This window comes from Puntigrus tetrazona, chromosome 21, assembly GCF_018831695.1.
Source record: "Puntigrus tetrazona isolate hp1 chromosome 21, ASM1883169v1, whole genome shotgun sequence".
Taxonomy (NCBI): domain Eukaryota; kingdom Metazoa; phylum Chordata; class Actinopteri; order Cypriniformes; family Cyprinidae; genus Puntigrus; species Puntigrus tetrazona.
Genome location: NC_056719.1, coordinates 12101036 through 12124320, shown reverse-complemented (window position 1 = coordinate 12124320; position 23285 = coordinate 12101036). Strand labels below are relative to the sequence as shown.

The 23285-nt window shown below is 37.0% G+C and overlaps 1 protein-coding gene across 2 annotated transcripts in view; it reads right to left on the bottom strand.

Moving 5' to 3' along the window:
* The window catches only part of ndst1b (N-deacetylase/N-sulfotransferase (heparan glucosaminyl) 1b), a 68622-nt gene that overhangs the window by 25129 nt on the left and 20208 nt on the right, over positions 1 to 23285 (bottom strand). For both annotated transcript variants that reach the window (XM_043221259.1, XM_043221260.1), the window contains exon 2: positions 21062 to 21163. The gene's annotated coding sequence lies outside the window, so the exon portion shown is untranslated. The remainder of the gene's footprint in view (positions 1 to 21061; positions 21164 to 23285) is intronic.

The following is a 23285-nucleotide window of genomic DNA, read 5'->3' as shown; positions in this document are numbered from 1 at the left end:
CCATGGCACAATGAAACAAAATAGTAATTGTGACACTTTTTTCAGACATTCAAAATTCCGACTTTCATAATTAAGAGTTTCAAACAATTCTGACCCCCACCCAGAATTCAGACACATTTTTTAGGCACAATTTTAACACTTTATTCAGAACTCTACATTTATATTTAGCTTTTTTTTTTCACCCTATGGAAGCAATAAAAATAAAGAATTAAAAAAAATGCTCATTTGTGAATTTTATCCAGCAATTGAGTTTATATTCAAAGAAATGCAAGAAAAATGTCAGCATTGTGAGATGAATTTGAAAAGTTCGCAAATTTTACATGTTTTACATGATTAGCATTCCAATTAATCTCGTTCAAAACGCAGTTGGGTTATTTTGATTAGTTAAAAGCTAAAACAAAAAAATTAAAATACGATTATAACAATGTATAAAAATGTTTGAAAAAAATAAACAAATAAAAAGTCATCAAATAATCTCTACATAATATTCAGCGGAAGAAATACGCTTGAAAAGTTTTCCAAGTCTTAGCAGTTTAAATTTTACAACCAAAATTAATAAACAAAGCTTTCTTCTGCTTTGTTTAGGTAGTGCCTTTGTAGTCTCTTAACATGAAGCCAAAACCAACCCTGACAGCTTTCAAACAAACATGACCCGTGCATGTCTGGCCGGATCTAAGAATGTGTTAATAGAACAGACACCGAAGACTCGTCTCCTCCACAAACAACATAAAATAAATCTCTATGAACACAGTGATTTATAATAACCCACTTGTCACATTAATGGCAAATTATCGTGATGGAAAACGGCCATTATCTATCTTGAACACAATTAAATGACACATAAAAGGCTACAGTCGTACCGGTCAGTGACTTGACTCACCAAGTGTGCACAGTAAGGAACTAAATGTGTTGTAAATTTTTAATATGTTTTGGATTCTTGCTTTTGCCTCATAAATACATGCAGAGCTTATTTTCGGGGTCAGCAGGATGTTGCGCTCTAATCTCCGACCCAAAACTGAAGATATGAGGAGACAAATTGCTGAAATTGTAATTTTTCAAAGGCAAAGGGGCTGCAAACAAAAGCCTTTAAAGTTCAAAGACCATGTTCAGTGAGAAATATCTAAATCTGTCTGAAAGGGAGAGCCAGCAATTCCCACTGCCAATGTGTTCAAAGCGCATTCTTGCTCTCAGATTTATAGTCAATAAATAGCTAATAATAACGAATATGGGATGCCACACTAGCAGAAGAGGACATATTTCCGTCTTTATGGGCTATTGGCTTGATTTGAACCCATCTGACATGAAAGCTGTGTGAGTAATCCCCTCAGGTCTCAAAAAACTGTGTGATCAAGGCCTAAATATTGATATCATAACATGCAATATTCCCACAGAAGAAATTAATTTTGTTAATGGTAGTTTTAAAGGGGCCATATCATTTATTTTGTTCTAGTTCTTTTGAAATCAGACTAACACATAGGCACACGGACAAAAAAAAAAGTGCTGTTCTGAAATAGCAAAGTTATGACATCACAACTCAGATCTATCAAAATATATCAGTACCATATGCGCTTTCATACCGTGCATCATAATGTTGTGGTGCTTTAATAGATTTGCAGTATTTTAAAAGACTCCACAGCAAGTGAAATGAAGGTTAGCCAAATCACAGCAGGCCTTATTTACATATAAGTCTTAAAGGTACAGACAGCCTGGGTAATTGCATTCTAGGTTGAACATGCAAACATGCAGGTTAAACAATAACTGTTTTGATTGCAAGAAACCATATAAAATAAGTGGACTTATGTAAAAACTCACATTCAAAATATTTAATTTGTGATTCATTCATTAAGTGTCAATTGAAAATTAAACCTATTATTAGTATTACTGGAGTAAATAGTCATTTCTGAAAAGAAAAAGAAAATCACATTTATTTATATATTTAATATAAAAAAAAATAAAATGTCAAATATAAAAAATGTACTTAACATTTACTTAATGCATAAATCAAAAATGTATTTGAGTATTTGTTTAATTTTTAAATCATGGAACTTCAAAATAAATGATTTTAATAAAACAGATGTTGGCTGTGTTCGAAACAGCATACTTGCTTACTACCCAGTACACAGTGCATCCCACTGACAATTTTTTTTTCAGGAACAGTGTGCAATAAAACGGTATACAATAAACAAAATGTTTCAAAGTAGTATGCTTAACTGTCACATGACAAAAGCAAACATTAATTCAGCACAGCTCTCAAGGTTTGTTAAAACAAATGTGCTCACTGTTCTTTTTACAGCTTGTTAATAAGGCTGTAGTAGTAAACAATGCAATATTGTCCAATAGAACTCATTTCATAATTGATAAAGTTATCTGACAGAACTGAATCAGCAATGAGCCGTCTTTAACTGAACAATTACATTTTTACAGTTACACTAATTGGAAAACGTGATATATTGTGGTTACTCTAAATACGCAAATGATAAATTCTGTTTACACTAAAACAGCAGGATTTTCTTTAGCAATAGGTATGTAAATAATAGTTAGTTGGCAGATTTATACTTCAGTACTGTGGTACATTATGAAACAATATGCAGTAATACTGAGTGTAAATTATCATATAAAACTTTATTAGACGAATGACAAGTTATTGGGATAAAAACCTATCGTTACGCACATCTAATAACACAGTATTATTAATAAAGCATGTTATTTCAACTTGTCAAATATTTACTAAAGTTTTTATTAAAAATAAATGCCTTTCTGATCTGGTACGTGATCATCAGCACACATCTTGCAACTTTTACTCGCTACGCCACTCATGGAGCAGATGGACACGTGTTTTATTCAGTGCTGTTTATCGCAGCCAGGCATTGGTGGGCGAATTTAATGGAAATGAACTAAATATTCTAAATTTGTCCTTTTTAGAGTAATTTCATGTGTTTGCATTATTGATATGATTATTATCATCATTTGATATCTTTGAAATAATCAGTACTGTATAAAGCGGTATAAAATATAAAGTTTACACGTGTCAAAGTTTACATATAAAGTTACAATTTATTAGAGAGAGAGAAGTACAAATTAGATTTTACTAACAATATTGATTTTAAAAACAGCAAAAATTTTAATTTATATAATTTATGTATATTTACACTATAGGTGAAACAGCAGGGCAATTCAATAACAGTCTAATAATAGGCTGCCTAATAATAATAAACAACAACAACAACATACATACATACATATATATATATATATATATAAAAATAGGAGAATAAGCCTAATATTGACAAAGACATCTGGTATAGTCAATATCTCGGACTATCGTAGATACATGATACTAGTCTATCAGCACAACCCTAATTACTATTCCCTGCCTCAATTCACGCGTTTAAAGATTTCCTTTCCCATGCAGTGTCTTCAGATGCATACATCAAATTTCAGCCAATGTAGCCGGTAATTCAGGCATTTTGTGCATACAGAAAATTCACATACTATTCAAAGTGTACACGCAGCATACTGTAATATAGTAGGAGTTGTATGGTAGTGTGCCATTTCGAACGCAGCTTCTGTACTGATTTCAGTGGACAGTTATATTTAGCAGATTCCGACAAATATAGTAGGTCATCCGGGTATTCCATGCATACAGAAAATTAGCATACTATGCACAGCATACATACTGGATACAGCAGAAATAGTAAGTAGTTTGACAGTATGGCATTTCAATCAGCTGTTTTTACTGCTATAACTTATTTATTGCTGGGCAACAATTAAATCAAACCCAAAAGAAAAGCATTTGTGTACATAATGTGTGAACTATAAATTTGTTAGCATATATGTATGTATACACATAAAAATACACACTACTGTACGAGTCTGTCATATATAAATAAATATATACAGTATACACACACATAGTATACAAATTAAAAACCTATTTTTGATGCGATTGTGATTAATCATCTTGTTGGCTTAAATTATTTATATAATATAAATTCATATGCAAATGAATACAATGCATTAAATGTGTACGTCCCCTTACAAGTATTAAAAGAATCTATAAGTGCTTTGTCAGAGATTGAACGAAACCGGATAGGACTGAGGGAAAGAGAAAAGGACAGTCAGAGAAACAGAGAAAAAGATAAAGAGGCTGATAGGATAAGAGCAAACAAGAGCTACATAAAAACAAGCTTCTCCATTGAGCAGATTGCATGGTTCAAAGGGTAAAGACGCCACTGGGACAAATGGTTGGTAAACTCCTCAGGGCTTCAAACACTGAACTGACAAACAGCATTAGATGCCTAAAGGGCCTAGACGCAGCACAATCTGGAGAAGGTCGGGGAAGTGTAATCCTAAATCCCTAATCCTGTTTATCTGGGCTGGACCAAATGTGCCGATGAAAAAGGCAGATGAATGCGCATCGAGGAGACGACGTGCAACCTGAAACTTCACTGCCAACAGCAAAAAAAAAGGCTCTGCAGATCAGTTCACAGTTCAGATCAATTACAGGCTATTACAGAGAGGACACAAATATGGGAATGCAGAGGCCAGACAGAACAGACAGAGGAGCGATGCAGAAATACCTCATAGACGGGTATCACCACGGACAGATGACTATTTAGTGGCCAATCGCACTTAGAAAATCCTGTTTAATGGTTTGATACTGATGATTAAACAAGCGTGAAGTCTTGAACAAATCTTGACAGATGCGGAATACTTGAGATGTAAGGACTTCGCTGTCTGTGGTGGCAGAAATGGAGGGGACACTCGAAGTCACTATTATGTATGAAGGCACAGTGGAAGCAGCAGAGAGCAACAAATCAATCTTCCCTGCTGGCGGCTCCAATCTCAAGGGCACTCAGTCTCCATCAGAAGACTGCATTTGCCCTTGCCAGGCCAGACGGTGTGTGTGCTGAGCTCCATCCTGGGCGCTCTCACACCCGCCGTCCACACACACACACACACACACACACACACACACACCAGTTTTGATACAACTGTACTGGTAAACACTCCAGTCTGTCTGCACACAGTGTGCTGCCACCGTTCTGCTGCCGGTGCCAAGCTCGAGGACAGGCTGACTTGCCAAAAGATCCTTCCCCACCCCACGCACAACATGGGCCGTATTCGGCTGTATCTGTGCATCCACAACGCTGTTGATCTAATGTCCATCCTAATCAGTGAACTTAATCTCCTGTCTCACTGGGACTGCATTGACCCCAAGAAACCGGACAGCAAAGACATGCAATCATGTGCCCAACCGACCGTCTTTACCACAGGGGAAATGGGATTACGGGTAGGAAGGAGGCTTGTCTCCTAAAAATGAGGGTGAACAGCCCACAGGCTGTTAGGGTAACCGTGTGGGCTCTCAGAGATTAAAGTAAATACAAGCTAGGGGTCTGACTGCGTGTAGGGCCAAAAAGCAAAAAAAACATAAAAAAAAAAAAAAAATGTGAAAAACATGTATGAAACATTATGTAGAAATTTAAAATATATATTTATTAAAGTAGGCAACATTTGGAAACAAAATTTAATGCCAGCCATGTAAAACTCTTACAATTACTTTTATTCCCCTTTTTTGTATCATTAGCAAATTGTAAAATAACAATTATTAAATAAAATAATTTATACATTCATATTAGATTTTTTCATTACAAAATTACTGTAAAATATTTTGAATTATCTACTATATTAATGTGTTGTAAAATGTATTTATCTTTTTAATAATTTTTTTTCTGCCCTTTCTGATCATTTTTAGGCATCTTAAAATAATAATGCAATTACTTTATTTTTTAATCCGTCTTATGACTGCTGCTTATAACTGCTGAGACAGAAAATGCTTCTTTCCCTCATCAAAAAGAAAACACAAAAAAAGAATATGCCATTATTATTAACGATCCATAAGCAATCATTTTAGCAGGTGTCACCCAAATGAGCCTACAATCATGCAAAATTAGCTAATTACACAGAGTCTGGGCAATCCTCGTGGTAAACAAACACAAAAGAGTGAGCAGAATATAAACGGCAACAAATTCATGTTTTTCAAGAGCAATCAGACATTTAGTGCTCATGGATGAATCGCAGTACAAGAAGAGTGGACTACCGGGGTCCTCTTATCCATGAGACGTGGATAAAAGCTAACCATGAGGTGCATCAGTGCAGCCCCATCCTTTTCTCATGTCCCTCAATCAGTCGCTGATAACCAAATACCTCTCAGGCGGCGCTTAGACAAAGCAGCATTTCAGAAACATGTTTGACACAGGCACAGAAAGAAATCAATGAGCTGTCAGCTCAATCTCTTCCCTCGGTGCGCCTTAATGGCTCAGACGAGAGAAGACAGTGCAAGCTTGACCCCATCACTTATAAAGTCATCCAAGCTTCGATTTCACTTTAAATGACAATCTGCAGGGTTAAAAGTGCAGAATTGAGAGATATTTTGATTTAACTAGCCTTCAAGCCCCATGTGAACATTAACCTCATGAGCGTCTCGGAGAAATTTAAGAGTGGAAGCAACTAGTCACTTTGCCCGAATCCACCTGGTATCTACAAGTGAAGTTGCACACTTATAATGACAACCAAACATCTTGAATTCCCAAAATAAATGATTTTACTTGTTCAGAATGGCATTCTACGCTAAAGGAAACTGCTTATACCGAAGCTCTTGCGACACGGCGCGCCGGGAACGGGCGCAGAAAAACTTCCGTCAGCTTCTTTAAGGATGCTTGCAGTGGTAAGCCATGCTACAGGGGATAATTGGTAGCGGTGTGCATCCACTAGCAAATAAAAACAAGGGCAGCCATTACATACCGAGCCCAGATGCTCGGAAGCACCTCCGTCCCTCTCCTCTTAATTAGGTTGCACAACACGAAGGGAACCAGGCTATTTTTAGTCCCTTTAACTACCGAGGGCTCTCAAAGACCAGGAGAGAGTAGAGACAAGAGAGAGAAAGAGAAATGTCACCTTTATTTCAGAGGACACTGGAGCCACAAAGGTCAGAAAAATAAATTTCAGACGTGTTGCTTGTTATCTCTGGTCAGAAAATTTTGACTTGACCCTGAAATGACCTCCAAACGATAACAGTGAATTCATCTCGGGGACGTTACGAATGAGATTACGCTGAAGGCCAATTGCACAAAATCAATTTGAAAGAGCGAATCAAGTAAATCAAATATTGCATTTCACACACAGGCCTTTTGATGCAAGGAATTCAATAGCACAATATCTGTATTATAACTCACTGGCCCTCATTGCGGAGTAATAATTATGTTTTCAGACTCCCTTATTAAATAGTTTTACACATCATCTTTTCGATGAAATATTAAATCCAAACATATTTTTTGTTGACATTTTAGGCATCATTAATTTCAATAACTCAAATAGCGAGAGCCCAGAGTTTGAAAGAAACGCACCACTTAAAAAAAATAAAATAAGTAAATACAAAAAAGTGTTTCACCATTTTTTTATTCATTCAGCCAATCTCTGGGTCTGTCGGTAGCACTTTTAGCTGTATCTTAGCATAGATTATTGATTTTGATTACACCGTTATCATCACACTCAAAAATGACCAATGAGTTTTTACATTTTTTTAAAAACTTGATTTATATGAAAAATATATATTAAACAAATTGAACAAAAAAAGGGTAAGGGGGGATTCGTATTGTATAACATTTCTAGTCATGTTATACACAGTCATACGTCACTGGTGTGGCAAAAAAAAAAAAAAAAAAAAAAAAAATCGTAACCCTTCCCTGTCTATCGCCGTATCTTCAAAAAGATTCAATTCTCAGCTTCGACTGCTGTCCCGAGGCCAGTGCCATATCCTATTCTGTCCATCAAACTCAGTGGAGACACAATAGCACAATGCTATAAAGAAGGATATAACAGGCTGTCTAATCTCCCACAGCTCGCGCTCGATTGATCCAGGACAGCTGCGCAAACCGCTTACATGTCTTTTTTTAACCCGTTGTTTAAAAGAGAACTGTGTCAAAGCACAAGGGTTTTATTATCTGTGATTAGATGGGGTTTATTATGATAGAGCCTAATGGAATGCCATCAGCGCAGGCGTGAAGTTCTGCACTGGAGTCCAGTGTCTGAAACACAATGAGATGTCTATGTAAAGCTCCTCTTAAGAGACAATCAACAATGGAGTGTCCGTGTCAGTTTGTACATTGCTCTTGTTATCCAGGCTCCATTTGTGCTGAGGCAGGACAAAAGACGCTTCAGGTTTCTCTAAAGGCGGGGGGAACTGTCTCTGATAAGACCATAGACCTCTCTTTTTTCCCCTCATGTACAAGCTTCAGGTTACTGGTAGAAATAGACATTTTGGCTGATATAATTGCAAATAATGACTATGACAATTTATTGCTCTATTGTTCTAAAAAGCATTGATTACAACTACTAATTTGAGATCTCATGTAATAATGCAAATCATTTTGTAAGGCAATTTAAAAAAATTCCAACTCTTTCTATTATTTAGTAACTTATTCAGATTGGTAAAACAATGTGATCGCAACAAACTATTCTTTAACAACTAAAAGATATATACACATCAGGTATTTTTATAGCGCACATTCATTTTCTACTCAAAGGATTTGGGACGTAGCCAGCTCTCTGAGAGTCCAAACAAAAGGACTCAAAAGGCTCAGCGCTCAAGAGCTAGTGCAAAACCTCTCAATGAAGTGGTTTTGGTACAATAATCCATGTATACAAGAAGTAATAAGCTAAAGCCATAAGGACATACGCAAGCTTAGACATAACGCATCTTCCATGAAGGATGTAGCAGACTATACCATCTCACCTTCCTAATACTTGTCGGAAGAGGAGGTAGCGTAAGGGAACACCTTACCGAAACAACTTTGCCCCTATTAATGTGAGAAACCATCCCAGTGAGAACAAATACGACACCAGCTCAAAGACGAATGTGTAGCCTACATAAAACTGCAGGCTCAATCTACTTGGTAATAAGCAGAAATGAGAGCAAACGCTATTGTGTAGGGTCCTCAAAACAGGAAGAAAAAAGAAAAAAAAAAGCAGTGCCTTAATCTTTTTGGCATATTCTATATGCCCCATAGCTTTAGGAAACGAGAAGATTTCCTCTTTCACTTTGAGACAGGGAAGGAGGGATTTAGGTTAAGAGAGGCGAGAAGAGGGAGAGAGAGAGAGAGAGAGGATGTTGCTTTAGAAGTTATAGCAAAGCCAGAAGCAATGCATCATGCTGACATGAACGAGGAACAGAGGGAGAGTGAATTTACTCTATTGGATTTCAGAGGAAACAAATACGATTGGCCACCCTCAAGATTCATCACATTGACTACCAATTAGACGGGCTGAGCACTAGCAGCCATCGATTTCTGAGGGGTCAGACCTTACGTTACACCTTAATTGAAGCTCACACGGCTGCAGCTTGGCAAAAAACAAGAAACAACTGTATAATCACACCACTGAGATTAACTGCTGAAAAAAGGAGTATGTGTGTTTGCAAGTGCCAGTGTGTGTGTGTTTTATTGACCTTATTATACTTTGCGTGAGCAGCAAGTAACAAAGTTCATTCGTTCTAGCACTGGCAGTCTTTTGCTACGTATTTGCTAATAAGTTGTCCAAACAACTAGTCGACTGATCAAAGAAAATTCTTTATAATAACCTAGAAATACTGAATTATTAATATATTATTAATACATTTAATAATGATAAAAAAATATTAATATAAAATTTATAACATGTATATTTTATACAGGAACCATATATAAGAACACATTTGAGGAAGACCATTGTATTTATAAATTTTTAGAAAAATGGCGAAAATGTAACTGCATTAATCATATACTTAAATATATGCAAAATATATTGCAATATTTTCTGAAGGATAAATTAGCCAATTTTGTTTAAATGAAAGATTGCAGAATTGAGTACAACCTAGATTTAATTTAAGCTAATTTTTTATATTATAGTACTTAGCGTGACCTTCAGAACTTAAAGTACAATGCTCTGACCCATCTTGGCACGGAGTTTACAAGTCCATGACAAATTTCACATCTGTGCCGTTTAACTCCTGGAGGACGAGCTCCTTAAATGCTCTGGTCTTTAATGGGCAGTGTTGCTCAGCTCATCTCTACAGCTGCTCGAGATTGTCACCTCGGGACAATGAATATCTTCATTGTCATGCTGAAAAAATGCCCAATAATGCAGGGAATGAGGGAAGGGTAGCAACTTCTATTTCAAGTTTTTGTATTCCATCACATAGTAGTGTGTGACCTGATGACAGTCTTGATAAAGCAGAACTGGTCCTGAACTTTGAAGGGTACCGACTGAATTGCATCGGTACTACAGAATACCGATTCACATCAAATCAATATATATCAAATTTCGTTAGCATCTGATTGCATATTTTACACGGAAACAGAGAGCGAGAGGCCCTGTGACACGTCACCCCTCATCTCTTTAAAAATACAGCACAGTGCAAACTGAAATGAAGTGTGTTTACATTTCTATGGATAGTCCATTAGCATTAGACATGCTGAGGAACCCTACTCTTGTACCATTGTCCTTTTTTATGCATAGAAGTAAGTCAGTTCCACTGCTACCAGCATGATTCAGTGGGCTATAGAATGCTTTTAACTGTCAGGAAATGTATCAGTCTTTAGCAGTTGTTGGCCTTAAACATACACTTTTTTTTTTTTTGCAACTGAATAACTTTCAGGAGGGTGTACTCATTTTTGCAACGCATTTTATTAACACTGTATACAGTGTTCCAAAAAGTATAGTTCTCACTGGTGTACATTCCCAAATGATCTGTAATCTGTTTGAATACGGATAATCTACCAGAAGAGGAACAATCCAAGCCCTCCAAGGACCCACAACAGGTGGCGTATTATTGTAATACAGTCTAATGTGGCTTCCACATCTCGAGGGCATGATCAAATAATCAAACATAACAAATAAAATTGCCCATCTTCCAGCTTTTGTTTCTTCCATCAGCACTTTTCACTTTGTAAACTTTGAGCAAAAGACTTTGTGTGCCCAAGACCAACATGTATAAATGTCTGATTAGCCTTTTCTTTAGATGAAAACTACAGTTCTGAGCTCAGAGGACTTGTGACCTAAATTAAATCTGCACTGCGGGTCACCCCAGCTGCATTTAGACACTCCAAGGAGAAACTCGTCCTAACCCTGGAACTGAACAAGCGACTCCTGAAGTTCATTCAGCCACAGGTCTCTCTTTTCACCACAGGTGCAGCCGTCAGTTCGCAGAGCAGCACCGCAAACAACTCTACTGGCATCTGCCATCCTCTGCATCCTGTTTCTGACGCCAAATCCTACTAAGTAAGCCAGGTGGTGAAAGTCACAGGTATAAGCCGGGCCACAGGGTAAGCTTGTGTGAGAGCAGTGTGGGATAGTGCTAATGATGAGTGCTAATATATGCATCTTTGCTTCACTAGATCCACAGCAGTAACGGCTATATACAGCGGTTACATTTAACAACACTGCGTATTTGAAAAAAATGTTTATGCTATGTTACAAGATACCATCGAAGTCGATGTGAAATCCTGTTTGTAACCCAGTTCATGGTAAAACTGCATAGTTATTTTAACTATGTAATAATGCAATTTGACGATGCACAGAGAAAATATGGAAAGTGCAAAATGGGCATAATAGTTTTTTTTTTATAAAACGTCAAAATATTGAAATGCACAATAGTGCTTTTTTTTTTTAAATAAAAACATTAAAAATGTTATATACAATACATTTTAAAAAGGATTATATATAATTTCTAAAAGAATTTAAATAAAATACATTGTAAAATATCAAATATATTTTCAATTATTTTTATTTAAACTAGACAAATGTTGAAATAAAGTGTTATGAAATCTTAAAATATTTCACATTGCTTAACAGTGTTGCTTAGTATACTCCAAACTTATCCGACACTAATCATTTTTTTTTTTTTTTTTATACACGGTAGCTGTCTTTTTATGGTCAGCCCCAAAGACATATCCGATTTGACTGCCAGAGCATTGACTCATGCAGGAATAACTAGAGTCAGAACAAAGACGCACGTCAATCCACATCCACCCACCTAAAACACCCTGAAACCATCCTGTTTTATTCTCTTGCTCGTCTTCCCAACTGCCAGAGCGCCGGGTGCCATTTGAAGGCGAGGTGTAGCATTTGCACTGCCTTGATCATCAGTGTGTGTGTCCAAGCTCTCAGTGGGGAATTCTGGCTGGCATCTCTTCTGGAATTGGCAGCGCCATTTGTCAGACACGGGGAACGACTCTTGCAGAGATGAGCATCTTAAAATGTCAACTTCATTGGAAAAGCGCACAAATAGGCATTATTTTTTTTTTTACAAAAAGTTATTTGCTTTTTTTGCTGAAAAATCAGCCGTTTCAGAATTGCCACAGGATTTTTGCACGGCAGGACTTCAAGTCCAACTAGCTTTAATCACAGTGACGCAGTGAGTCATCAGGGAGACTTGGCTCAAGGTTCACTGCGGGATTTTGCAGAAAATCTCACTCATGTTGACAGTCAAGCATGTGGTGCGCCAATCGATAATAAGCTCTACAGTTTGAGCGAAAGGTCAGTCAACAACTTTCATCAAATTTCAGACATCGCTGAGATCAGACACTATCATTTCTCCAGTAGAGTAGATGCAGCTACTTCTGTGCAGAATAAAGTGCTGAATAATGTTATTTATAAAATCACATCAGTGCAATGCATCCCTGGGGTATCGGTCTGACATTTGAGGCCAAAATCCACTAAGTGGTTCCATCGTCAGGGTGCTAAGTTGAGTCCGGTATTCAGGCTTCTGCGGAGGAAACGTTCTCTCTGTAAGGGGCAATCTATACGCGCGGGAACCGTCTCTGTCACTCTCTTCAGCACAGCATGTTTAAATAGAGTCATCACCCCATGAGAAGTCATGTTGGGAATGGTCTAAATCTTCCAGACCAAGTCACATGTAATAGGGAGGGAGAGATGATGGACACTTATGATGCGGTTCCAGCTGAGGGCCATTTCCACTCCCATACAGAAAAGGGAGTTAGGGGAAGCAGGGCGGACAGTAACCCTTCCCCCTTCTGGAGCAAGTGATGGAGAAGAGGACCACATTGTGGAGCGAGAGCAAGAGTAATCGTGTCAATGACATATAGGATGTCTACAGCAAAGAATAGGAAAATTCAAAAATAAACAAATGAAATAAATACTTTATAAGTGTGTGTTATGTATATATGTTTATGTATTTATATATAGTTTCACAAAAGTCAATAAAGTAAAAAAAAATTAAATAAATTTGGTAACACGTTTTTTAAGGCATCCATAATACAGAGTATTTACCTAGTAGTTGTTGTACTTAAAATGTACTTGCCAGGTAAGTAAGTTATGGAACAGTTTGTACTGTAATTATGAAGGTAATATGCTGGTACCTTTACACATTGTAGAGTAACAGACTCTGCCTATGTAACCAAAAGACTTGTTGTATATGTACTGCGGACTATATACAATGTGATTATCAATTCAAGTACACAGACATAAGCTACTTAAAATAGTGCATCAAGTACTGAAGTGTACTTTGTGTATCTATACTGTACACCTTCTCTTGCAGTTAGATCCATTAGTACACAGCTTAAATACACGTAACACCTTTCTAATTACATTTAAAATCCAGAATATTTTAAGTAGCTTATGCTACTTAAAGTATCAAGATTGTACTTGTGTAAGTAGAGCGTATCAGACTCCATTACATGTGTATAACAGTAGCTGCCTGTTACATCTAAATAACTACAAACTGTAATTACATGCTGTTCCATAATTTAGTTACAACGAGAACTACATTTTAAATCCTGTAAGTACAATGGCTACTACCAAGTACCTAATTTATTACTCTGCATTATGGCACCTTAAAATAAGGTGTTACCATATACTTTTTTAAAAATAATAGACCATTAATAAATGTGAAAAATTTTCAAGTTTCAAAACGATCAAGTTTTTGGAGAATCAGGCAACATTACATTTTACAACTTAAAATATTTTGGATAAAAATAGTTGTTACATTATGAATATATTTTATGTGTTACATTTTTTTAAACCTGTAATAACGCATTATAAAAGGTTTTAATTAAGTAATAACTAGGGCTGCCTCCTTATGGTCAACAAATCGTTAGTTGACAAATTTTATTAGTTGTGTGCATTCACAATAACAACAAAACATGCTTTTGTAAAACAGCAAACTGGTGACAACGAGTCAGTGTCGGAGAGTTCATTTCTTAAACCGAAACAAAGAAAACAATTGGTTATCCGTGAATTATTAAAATGTTAATGCAGCCTCTTTTGCAGGCAAATAAAGGCTCATTTAAATGGTTTATTAATAAACGTACAATTATTTTAAGCATTGGTCGACTAAACAACTATTAGTCAACCTGAAAAATCCTTAGTTGCACTAGTATTTACACAGTAATGAGGGCCTGTCTATTTTTGTATTTATTTCATGACAACAACAGCAATCATTTCCATGGATATAAACAGAAATCAATAAAAATAAATAAGATTATAAATCTTATGCATTATAAGAATCTTATAAGATTTTATTTACAAGAATTCACTGAAAGAGGCTTTTTTTCTTCATTATGATTAAATTAAGAAAATCGTAAATGTTAAAGATATCAAAATGAAAATTAATTCAATTTTCAGATATTCACATTTTAATGCGGTTTTCTAAAACCAAAGAGGTTCATCTTCAGATGAACTTTAAGCTGAGGTTTCCGGGATGAAGCACGACGAATCAAGAAAAAAAGAACCCAATTCAAAAGGTTAGTTCAATATCCTTTATCTATTATGAAAAGATTATCTATTATGAAAATAATTGTCAAAGAAACTAGGTGTAGAGTGAATAAATGGACAAAATATGGAGGATTACGTGGAAAAAAGCAGGGATTCTTTGTGTTTTGCATCAATGCCGAGCTCTCTGGGTTGAAGGATGGCTCCCGGGGGCAAGGCCTGTAGGCCTCATTCCCCCCACAGCATGCAGAGAATTCCTAATAGTACCGCACATTATGAGAGCAGAACAGACTACTCAGCGAATCAGATAATTGAGTTGAACAGCAGCTGGGGAGGAAAAGAGCGAGAGAGCAGCGGTAGCATCTCTGCTGAACGTTACAGGGGGGGTGGGGGGTACGTTTCCACCCAGCATCCCAGTCGACGTCTCTTTTCCCGGTCTCCACCCTACTTGGAGAACATTTGAGCACTTGAAGCATGCTAGCACATGTGGCCTGCTGGTGATTGCCCTGGATCGTGAAGAGAGCGCTCTGAGATTGTTGAGACGGCTTATTGTTCTGGGACTGTGAAAAGAACATGAGGGGCTGCCAGGAAAACAGGGGGATGTTTAATTGTGAATGAGTGCGTATGTCTGAGAATGTTAGTAGCATTATGACTGCGCCGAGCAACAAAGTGCAAGCATGTGGAGCCCATGAGAGAGACTGATCGATACCAGGTGCTTGTTCCATTTAGGCTGCCCAAAAAGGACATGAGCTAAAGTTAAAGCACCTCTGTGTCTGCTAAAGTGGGTCGAAGCACCACTCCTGTTGCTGTGCTGCAACCGTGCCGACTCCGTAGGTCAAAGGAGGCTGTGTGGAGCTGGCAGGCAACCTGCTTCTTGTCTCCCAAGGTGGTGGGAAATGAAAGAAGGGTGTTGGTCTCCAGGTGGATTCGATCAATCAGCAGTTAGAGGGCAGTGGTGCAAGACACACAGAGGGGCGTGTAGGGAACAGAATTGAACGAGGACGGGCATGTGTACGTACATACACACACACACACACACACACACACACACACACAAACAAAAACACGGGCTAGATGTCGGCTGTCAACTGAAATAGGATGCAGAGAATGATGAACATAAATGAGAACATACTCTAAGAGTTCAAGTCCTTAAGGGATTAAAGAGACACATACATATCTAAATACTAAGCAAAAATTCAACAACATACAACCCTTAAAAACCTCATTCAAACCAAAAAAAAAAAAAAAAAAAAACACAACCAAATATTATATAAGTAATTCCAAAAATGTGTAATCAAGCAACACAAATTATTCCTAACAAATAGACAATATTAAAATGATAATTCATTTAATAATAATAATAATAATAATAATAATAATAATAATAATAATAATATTACATATATAATAATACATGTTCTTGTAATTAATATAAAATAATAATAATAATAGTTCTTAATATAATAATAATAATAATAATAATAATAATAATAATAATGTTGTTGTTATCATCACTACTAGTTATTATCATCATCATTATTTTAATATCATCCATTGTGGGAATTATTTATTATTATGTGCTAACAACAACAACAACAACAACAACAACAAGATCCTAAAGCTATTATAAAAATATATGTATTATTGCTGATGTTGATAAGAATTTAATGATACCTACATCATCAATAAGTACTTAAGTCATAATTATTGTAATTATAGTGTAAATTAAAAATGGAAAGCTTAAAAAAAATGGTGTTGATTTATTGCAGCATTCTACTACTATTCGTCGTCCTCCTGATAAAATTAATAATAAATGATACAAATACAGATTAAATTTTTCTTTTTTTAAAAAGTTGTCAATATAGTATTACAATAATAGTCGTTGTTTTTTTTTAAAAAATGTTATCCTCATGTCCACTGTAATGAATAGCAAATAGTGACAGTCTACTCTGATCCATATTCTCTATTCAATCTTCACTTTAGAATACATAAACAGGCAGTGGTTTAATACACATTTCTGTAGGTAGAGTCTTTACAGCAATGAAGTTTATGCATGATTAAAGCTCATAAAAAAGGACAACAAAAGCTTGGTGGGTTATCTTGCTTTTCCGTATGGCTCAGTGTGAATGTTAATGCCAGATGCCGAGTGAGCCGGCGTGAGCGATCCCACCAGTTTGAGCAATCCACAGGACCCGTGACCACCTGAACCATGTGTGGATGCTGCTTTGTCAGAAAAATCTCTTTCAAGTGTGGAATCGTGATGATTTGGCAGGGCAGGATGACTCTGGAGTGTGTCGGGTACAGTCATCAGAGGTCCCGGCCAATATGCAGCTGTCAGCTGTTTGAAATCTCACCTTCATTTCCTTTGACAAAACAGCACAAGCCATATACTGAGCTCAGACAATGTTACATCCACAGAGAATCGTTCCGAGGAAGGGAACAGACACAAACCTCACCTTGACCACTGCTGAGACAATCGCTAAACAGAATGAGAAATCAAGAGAGAGAGAGAGAGAGAGAGCAAAAACGGGATGACCGAGAGAGTAAACCAGTACTGTTTAAGCATCACGGTGAATTTGCTCAAAAGGCTGTTTCATTAGTATTCATAGACATGATCCAGGCGCCCTCCGCAACAGTTGTAGGTTTGCATTTACATTTAAAAACACGCGCACAAAAGACCAGGACGGCACAAGTCTAGTGCTCTTGGCACTGCCATTGTCTAGAGCAAATGATCTTGGGAGCATAATTAACCGTATTTACATGAGTGCAAAAGAATGAGTGTCTAAAAGGACTCATCGTGGTTGTTCAGACGCTCATCTGCTAAAATTGTTGTTGAAACCACAACCGACACAGTGTGGATTTTAGCTCAGGATCTTTGCATTTTGTTTGCAAACGCACCGTGGGTGTATATTCATGAGATTGTACCTTGTTGATGCACAAATGATACATTTATAAATATTGTTTAATGTTTAATGCTACTGAAAGATTTCACCAAGGCTACATTTATTTGATCAAAATACAGTAAAGCGGTAATATTGTGAAACCAAAGACTGCGTGACTGTATCTGAAAATGTCATTTATTCCTGTGACTGCAAAGATGAACATTCAGCATCATTGCTCAAGTTATTATTGTCACATGATCCTTCAGAAATCATAATAATATGCTGATTTGGAAATGTTTTATTACCATTGCTGAAAGTTTAACTTTAATTACTTGAAATGGACAATAAAAAATGCCTTTAAATTTAGAATTTAATGCATTCTTCTGCATAAAAGCAATTCTTAAAAATATACTGACTTTTGAATAGTAGTGTGTTTCTATGTACTTTCTATGCGCTAATTCCATAAAAGCTATCGTCTGTATTACAGCACTTCTTATACTATTCTACCTCCTTGAAATAAGTTACTAACATTGTTTTCCACATTTGTAAATTGCTTTGTATAAAAACGTCTTCTAAATGAAAAAATGCAAATGTAAATGCAAATACTGCTTTTTTTTTTATTGCGTTTTTCAAACTTGCAAAACAGGTGCGTAGTAGTTAACAAAAAAGCAAACACAGATGAAGTCAGTGTTTGACGTCAAGCAAGTCAAGCTCCAGTTAAGGATAAAATGTTTAGTCACGGCTCAGAAAAGACCTGAATTTATTTAAGAAAAGTCTTTATTATTAGGTACAATTAAAAGGTGGAAAATCTTCGGATCACATGGAGTCAAAGTCAAGCCACTACTTGGTATCTGGCATAGGCCTAGGTTGTGGCTCCCAAAAGTGTTGTAAACCTAAGCAGATCTTTGAAACCATTGGTGCCAGCGGTTTCTACCATCTACTTAGGCTTACGATGCTTTGGGGGAAACGCAGCCTAGATTCTGATGAATGCGTCTAAACAGCAAAACATATTAGACAGCACTTTCTCACTTTCTATATCTGAAATCTGCTCACCTGGCCTACATCTCACAGTTAGTACAGTTAGTATTAATCGGATCTCTTATGTTAGGTAAGATTCCGATACTGATTTTACGCAAGCAACTTGACCGATTCGGATACCAATTTCTGTTTTTTTTCCTTTGCGCAAAAAACAAGGGAACAAAAAAAATTTAAAAAAAAAGTATACATAAACAAGATTTGGTATTTAGCATGACATATTGGGTTGAAACTGTATAATTGGGTTGAAAACAATTGAACCTGAATAAAACTGATCTTAAATTAAAACATTGGCTTGGCAGTGAACATTCAACAGCCCAAATAAAGACGTTCCTTAATCAGCATTTAGCTTTTTTTTTTTTTTTTTTTACATTTGGTGTTAAGAAAAAAGTCTTTACCAGTTTAAAACAAAGGTATGCTTTAAATAAATTATTCCAAAATGTTAAATCAAACAATGTTTAGTGCAACAAAATTATAAAGTATATAAAGTTGCATTTACAGCCAGTCAACTGGTGCATCCCTATTATTATCAGCTTATTATATTAGGGGTTTTTTTTTATATGTTGACATACGCAGTTTAATTTCACTATGAAGTGTAAGGGAAGCAAAATGTATTAACAGGATTAGGTTTTATGACGGTAAAAAAGAAAAATTAAAGGACCAAACTGATTGGAATATGTTTTCTAAATATTCATGTGCAGACCGACTGCAGGCAATGAGCAACACTTTAAAGTAAAAACAAAACAAAAAAAAACAAAAACAACAACAACAACAACAACAACAAAACCCCAACAAATTCTAGTAAACTCTATAAAAAAAACAGCTTATCTAGAATATTCTAGTAATTATATCTAATTATACTACACAGAAGTAGTGCTTTTCCTCAGTATTTTTTGTCTATTTCTGCTTGACACCATATCAGAAGTCCTGTTTTTTGAGAAAATGTTTATGGTTAAAATAGAAATCTCAAGCAAATGATTTACGGCCATTAGATATTTGTATTGAAAAAAAGAGTAGTCCACAGAAAACTGTTTATAAGTCGCATTAAAAAAAATGTTTTTAATAAAAAATCAATTAAATCATAAGGGAGGAAAGGTGTTGAAGCACCTAAATGGCTGACTAAACTTCTGATCTGAAATCTGATATTCCATCTTCAAATAAAAAGGATACAGGATACGGCACAAAAATAAATTGCAAGTACTCCAGTTGCTCCATCTAACAAACTTTCTTAATGAGAGGAAATAACACGTCTGTGCTTTACGACACCAAGACAAGCTCATGTTAGCCCATCACGACGCATCTAGAGCGATGCCTTTTTCACTTATTAATAATTCACTTCTGCCGATGGCTCTCAATTATTTATGAAAGTTTATAATTCAGCTTCCACCTCCACTTCTATAAGGTGAAAAACAAAAGAGGAGTTGATGTAAAGATCAATGGCGCCCGTAAACATCACATCACCATCAGGCCCACGTGAAGTACGCAGCTGTACGGGATTTTATGTACAGGTATGTTACAAAAGCGTCAACATCTGAAAGTGTTTAGCGGTGATTACGAGGCATCTTAACCTACATGATCAAATACAGCTCACAGCAAAACAACAGACTGGCAGAATTTCAATTTGGTGAGGAATCCAAGGTTTCCTTTTTCATGCATTCCCACAGGCAGGAACGCGAACCGCGTGAGGGATACAGTCGGGCTCTTCTCCAAATCTTTGTGGCGAATCAGAAACGCTGGTAACTGCCATCAGTGTGACTCGTGTGCCTTTCTGTCTCCCGGAAGACAGAAGGAAAACGCTTCAAACCCCGCTGCAATGCAATACTTCAATACAGGCTTCCCCTTAAAAATCTACTAACAAACCTTAACCTGAATGTGGCAATTTGCCATTTTTATTAATAGAATGGCCAGGAAATCGTAGCTGCAAACTACGAACCTAAAAACGGGTTGGTGTAGCATCGTTTTGAACAAAATCTGGGTAAAAGGAAGTTCGTTTGGAGTTTGTTTTGGTAGCAGCTCGCCAAAGTACACAGAAAAGTTTGCACCTGCATATAAATGAACAGGATAGGAAGTCGATACTAAAATTAAAAGTCCTTTTGTAATTGAAATGTTGTTTGGGAGTCAAAAACAGCTGAAAAGTCTTCACAGTATCTGTGTTGCAGGTTTGAAAAAACTATTGAGTGAATAACAGCTTTTTCAAACTTACGTGCTGCCCTTATAAGTAGAAAGTCTTGCCGTTTGCGGACTTTAAAATTTGTTTACTCTGTGTTCTGTCCTTTGACAGGCAGGCAGGTGGTGCAAGCGCATTACAAGAAACAGCGAGGCCGCACAACAACGTTCCAACTGGTAAAGCAATAAACCCTGACCGGCTCCCATCCTACCTCGGGTTGACAGTGTGGTCCTCCCAGAATCTCATCAAAAGTGGCTCTGCTCGCCTGAGCTCAGGATCTGCAGGTGAGTCTTCCGAGACGCTGCAGGCATTCCTGCGAAACGAATCAGAGCACATCGATTAACAAAGCAATAACAGGAGCAAGCAGGGGAGAATATAAGGGACACACTGGTGGGTTTCAGACAGATTACCACACAGGTTTTCTGCAGAAAAACAGGACTTTATTTAGATTCATTCAATTAAACTAGCCGGATTTAAAGTGTATTAAATAGGGACGTGTCTTGCTATAGCTCAGTTTTGAAATTACGGATCGCCGCGTTTCCTGTACAGCCAGCGATAAACTATTTAAAATTCCTTTTTTATTAAGCAGTAGTTTACGGACTAAACAATGGCTCTGTCAATACTTCAGCAACACACTACTACTTACGCCGCAGTTTATGGGGGAAGAGATTTAAAGCACTTCCACTTCTGGATGCAAAACGGTTTAGAAAAATGTATACTTTAGTCAGAATTACTGCATTCGTATCCAACTATTTAAAGTTTAATAGAAACTCATTGGTGCCAGGTTGAGACTTTATGCCAAATACTCAATGATTTCCTAACATTTGCTGATAAGCTTAAGCCAAAGATGTAATTTATGTAATTTATGCCCTGAAGAAAACTGGTCTTAAAATGTATTAAACAACACGGGCAAAAGGGCCAGTCATTTTAAACTTGAGTTTATGGGTTCGTTAAAAGCACGTCTCATGTTCAGGACAACTTGGATTGAGCAGTTTTTCTTAAGCAGCTCACTCAGTTTACTTCCTTATTTTTGTCATTATTTTCCCAGATATAATATGTTTGAATATTTATATTTTCCCAGATGTGCTTCCAACACGTCATTAAAACAGGCACAAGACAAAAAGTTAAAATGTCAAATCACGTCTATAAGAGAAAAGACAGCGTCTCTTATTTCTTTATGCCTTTTTAAGCTCTTTTCATATGGTTTGCAGATTTTAACATGGCTTAACATCATAAAACAAAAACCATTTACAACCAATATTATCACAGATAAAATTGTAGATGATTTTAGATCATTATCACAAATTATCCACTTTTATAATTTTGACTTCCTGTTTTCTGCGGAACATAAGGATATTTAGGATATTTGTTTCAGCGTGTGTGTGTTTTTTTTTAATACATACAAAATATCTTTTTCCAAGTAGCACAGACGAAAATAAGTCAGAACAGGTTTGGAGTGGCATGAGGTTGAGTAAAAGATGACAATACGTCTTTAAATAACCATGCCACTCCATAAGAAGATTAACTAACTAACTAACTAAATAACAGCATGGGTGAGTCACTGCTGTTCACTGCCTGGCTGAAGCGGCAGAGTGCATTAAGAGATCATTTAGAGTATCTAAATCCAGTTACTGCCCCCAAAAAGCAAGTCAGTGTGCTTCGAGATATATTATATGAATAATTCAAGCGGAATTTGCCCTGTTTTGATGCTCCACGGCTCCGGCAACCACAGGTCAATTTATCCGGTTCCTACCGGCGCAGTCAGGGAACTCACGGCCTGCAAAAACTCTTTAAATTGAGCTATCATGCATGAGCTACAGTACGCGTCGTAGCCCCTGACGGGAGAAAACGAGAACAAGGAGCTCTCACAAACGGAGTAAACTTCACATCGATATTAGTGCTGAGATGCGTGCTTTATCTCGAGAAAGATACATTATCTTAGCAAGGCCACATTACAGCAGCGGGAGGGGAAAAGTGCTGAATCCGAGCAGTTGGATTGGAGCCACCAAGGGATTGGCAATGACACAGTGGCAGCTCTGGATTCCTGCCAACCGGTTCCTTCAAAAAAGAAAAAGTAATATCTTGCAGTCTGTCATCCTGGCAAAGAGGCAAGAGAACCAACATGCTTTTACAGCCATGTATCAAAAGGGTTAACGTAACGCCGATCTGTCCAACAGAAGAGGCAAGATATCCAGCCGAGGGCCGCAAACGCTGACGCATGGCCGCTCAAGCGCAAGGTATCCTTCTCTGCTCTAATGACCGCTCTCTAATCAAGAGGTTTGCGTGAAGAGGTCTTGAGTGGCGGATTACAATCAGAGGTGCACAAAATCAGCACCGGGCGCCGTCGTCGGACCAAAGGGGTGACAGACGAGAGCACAGACAGAAAGAATGGTTATTGCAGCTGTTCGGGGGCCAAGACCTCTTATATATCCGGC